Genomic DNA, 4,665 nt, shown 5'->3' with positions numbered 1-4,665 from the left:
TGTAAGTTCCAGAGCTCGCTGAGCCAGGGTGAGGGACTTACACTGGTGTAGCCCTGGCTGAAAGCCCAAGATCCACCAAATCCAAACTTTCTCATCCCAGTGGATCTTGCATTTGGATTGCACTGTGAGCTACAGATCAGGAAGTCCCTTATTTGAATCTCAACTCTTCCATCAACTCACTGGGCGGCCTTAGACAAGCCACTCTCTTCCAACCTCAATGCCCCATTTGCTATATGAGAGACAGTAATATTGATCTACGTCAAGATTACAACTAGATAGTGCTCGTGAAGTTTTTTAAACCTGAAAGTGCCATACAAGCAGAAAGTATTGTTTATTCTTATTACCCTGCCTTCCTTCCAAGTGGCCCTTTCCTCATTTTATCCTCACAACAACCCTGCAAGCTTGGTTAGGCTAAGAGACAGTGGAATGTCCAAGCTCATCCCAGCTTAGTGTAGATTTGAACCTAATTCTACACTCTCACCTCTACAACTCATTGGCTCTCCATCACAATAGTTAAATAATGCATTGGATGAAGTAGTACAGTCTGCCCTTCATCTTCTGCTAATTAATTTCATGGGAGACCTTGACATGGGAGACTCCTGACAATGTAACGTTAACAGCTTCTATCATGTCACCCCTTGATTATCATCTTTCCAAATGAATTGCTATACATGCTTTAGACTTTCCTCCTGTGGAAATAGCTCCAACCCCTTGATTATTTTGGTTGCCCTTTTCTGCAGGTTTTCTTAAACTATGACATCTTTTTTGAAAAGAGGAAATCAGACCTGTATGATAATCTCCCTCTCTGGACCCAGAAGTGTTAAACAACTATCACCCAATGACAAATATCCCCTTTTGGGGCATGGTGCTTGAGAAGGTGATGTAGGTTCAGCTTCAAGCATGCTTGAAGGAAACTGATTACTTGGATCTGTTACAGTCTGGCTTCAGGCCTGGCCATGGCACTGAAAACGCCTAGGCCACCCCACACACACTAACCTAACCTAAGAGTGGGGAACCCTGTTGGCTCCCACCCTGTGGGCCAACTTTGACATGTGAGTGGGGCAATCCACATCTCAATCACACGACATAATTGTGATGTCACATCAATGCCAGGAATATTGCCCACCCACCTGTCAAAATACCAACATCAGAGATTGAAAGGGGGAGCACAGGAAGGGTTACAAATCCTACACAAAGCTGTTATTTTCAACCTTTTGCAATGTTCCCTCTGGTCTTCCTCCTCCCCTCATGAATGCCAACTCACCTACCCCCACCCCATTGCAAAAGCCCTACTGCCCCCCATGCATTGCCAAAACCCCTCCCCTTAGACCTGGCCAAGCCTCCCTCCCTCTCCCTTTAGATATGGCCAAACCTCCCACCCCCCACTCCCTTTAGACATTGTCAAACCTCCCAGCTTAGTGGTGAGTTCAAGTGCACAAGAGAGATCCCTGCAGGGACCTTCCTTGCATATCCACACCAAGCAGTGTTGCCAGCCCTTTCCATCAGCCAATGTGGGGAGGCGAAGTTCAGGTGCACAGGAGAGATTCCTGCAGGGATATCTCTTATACACCCAAACCTAGTGCTAAGCAGGATTAGACCTTCTTCCGTGAGGAAGAGGGAAATGGGTAGCCCAAGCAAGCCACAGAGGAACACTCAGGACAGGTCGGGGCACCTCCTTAGAAACCATCCTGCTCTCCTGCTATCTGCCACTTCCTTCCCTCTCCTCCTCTGCTGCTGAGGCTTAAACATAATCAGTGAGGCAGCAGCGGTGGCAGCAGAGCAGGACAGTTGTTGAGGAGCTGCCCTGGCCTGTCATGACTGTTCCTGTGCAGCTTGCCTGGGCTGCCCGCTGTCACATCCCATTGACTGCTGCAATGGCCAGGCAGTTCAAAGAAGGCTATCATCTTGCTGTAATTCTGCTGACAGATGGCACTGCAAACTACAGCATGACAACAGCCTTAGAAAAATATATAATAAGGAAAATATACAATAAGAAGGATATTACTGTTGGAAGTGGGGCAAGAGCAACCTCTGTTTTGTTCTTTTGTTTATGTTCCAGAAGGGAGATAGAGCTAGGGTCTTCCAGATGGATAGCCTTGATTACCTTTACCTGTGATGCTCTGACTGCCTTCCTTCCGTGGTTAGACTGAACAATTACAATACTGCCAGTTTTCTTTTCAGTCTCATCCCTAATCATGCCTAGCATAGAACTTGTCATTTTCACCACTGCCATACACCAATTTAACATTTTCATTGAGCTGTCTTCATGACCCCAAGATGGCTTCATGACCCCAAGATGGAGGAGATGGGCTGCTACTGGGAGGAAGTGTGGGATATAAATCAAATAATAAATAAATAATAAATAAAATAAATGTCTTTCCCAGTTAATCATGCCAGTTAAAATCCTATTAATCTATTTAGTGCATTAATCAGCAGCACACTGCTGGATCTTTTGTAGAAAAGTGTGTCCAGACATCTTCTCGTCATTCCCATTTTAATTTGAAATTATATTCCACTGCATCTTTTATTTCTAATGAACAGGAATAAAATTTTGACCAAATCACCCTTGACAAAAGGCCTTAAGTATTAAGATAGTTTTAAAGGTCCCTTTTCTTAAATTGCTTGAAATAAAATATCTTATACCACAATCCTATACATGTCGCTCAGAAGTAAGTGCCACTGTTCATAAACACTGAACACTACTAAATACATATGAACATAGTGGGACTTCAAAATACTAATGCAAAGGATTACACATCACGTTGGATACACTGGAACCATAGAATCTTCTCATTATTTATTGGTATTTTTAGTATCATAATAATTCTATGACATAGATGAGGTGACTTGCGATAATGATTTACACAAGACCACCACTACCTCAAAGAGCTTCTCAAGTGAGAGGGGTTGTTAAATCTGGGTTTCCCACTTTCCACTCAAACATTCTAACCACTGAATTAAACTGAGCTTTCATGTTTTTGTAAAGTGTCATGTATGTATGCATATATGTATGTATGTATGTATGTATTTGTTTATTGTATACCGCCCCATAGCCGAAGCTCTCTGGGCGGTTTACAGTAACTAAAAACATTAAAAACAAATATACAAATTTAAAACACATCTTTTAAAAACAATTTAAAACACAATTTAAAAAGTTTAAAACAATTAAAAAAAACACATGCTAAAATGCCTGGGAGAAGAGGAAAGTCTTGACCTGGCGCCGAAAAGATAACAGTGATGGTGCCAGGCACACCTCGTCAGGGAGATCATTCCATAATTTGGGGCCACCACTGAGAAGGCCCTCTCCCTTGTTGCCACCCTCCGAGCTTCCCTCGGAGTGGGCACCTGGAGAAGGGCCTTAGATGTTGAGCGTAGTGTACGGGTGGGTTCGTATCGGGAGAGGCAGTCCATCAGGTATTGTGGTCCCAAGCCGTGTAAGGCTTTATAGGTTAAAACCAGCACCTTGAATTGAGCTCGGAAACATACAGGCAGCCAATGCAAGCGGGCCAGAATCGGTTTTATATGTTTGAACTGTCTGGTCCCTGTTACCAATCTGGCCGCTGCATTTTGCACAAGCTGCAGTTTCCGAACCGTCTTCAAAGGCAGCCCCACGTAGTGCATTGCAGTAATCTAACTTGGAGGTTACCACAGCATGGACAACTGAAGCCAGGTTATCCCTGTCCAGATAGGGGCGCAGCTGGGCCACCAACCAAAGTTGGTAGAAGGCACTCCGTGCCACCGAGGCAACCTGAGCCTCAAGTGACAGAGATGGTTCTAGGAGAACCCCCAAGCTACGAACCTGCTCCTTCGGGGGAGTGCAACCCCATCCAGGACAGGTTGGACATCCACCATCCAGTCAGAGGAACCACCCACTAGCAGCATCTCAGTCTTGTCTGGATTGAGCCTCAGTTTATTAGCCCTCATCCAGTCCATTGTCGTAGCCAGGCACCGGTTCAGCACATTGACAGCCTCACCTGAAGAAGATGAAAAGGAGAAATAGAGCTGCGTGTCATCAGCGTACTGATGGCAACGCACTCCAAAGCTTCGGATGACCGAACCCCATGGTTTCATGTAGATGTTGAACAGCATGAGGGACAGAACTGACCCCTGTGGAACCCCATACTGGAGAATCCAAGGTGTCAAGCAATGTTCCCCAACCACCACCTTCTGGAGCCGACCTGCCAAGTAGGAGCAGAACCACTGCCACGCAGTCCCTCCCACTCCCAACTCAGCCAGTCTTCCCAGATGGATACCATGGTCGATGGTATTGAAAGCCACTGAGAGATCAAGGAGAATCAACAGAGTCACACTCCCCCTGTCTCTCTCCCGACAAAGGTCATCATACAGGGCGACCAAGGCTGTTTCGGTGCCAAAACCAGGCCTGAAACCCGACTGAAATGGATCCAGATAATCGGTCTCATCCAAGAGTGTCTGGAGCTGGCCCGCAACCACTCGTTCAAGGATCTTGCCCAGGAATGGAACATTTGCTACTGGCCTATAGTTATTAAGGTTTTCTGGGCCCAAGGAGCGTCTTTTCAGCAGTGGTCCCACTACTGCCTCTTTCAGGCAGCCAGGGACCACCCCCTCTCGCAGAGAAGCATTAATCACTTCCCTGGCCCAGCCGGCTGTTCCATCCCTGCTAGCTTTTATTAGCCAAGAAGGGCA

This window comes from Rhineura floridana, chromosome 8 (assembly GCF_030035675.1).
Source record: "Rhineura floridana isolate rRhiFlo1 chromosome 8, rRhiFlo1.hap2, whole genome shotgun sequence".
NCBI lineage: Eukaryota > Metazoa > Chordata > Lepidosauria > Squamata > Rhineuridae > Rhineura > Rhineura floridana.
This window is presented reverse-complemented; position numbering follows the sequence as displayed.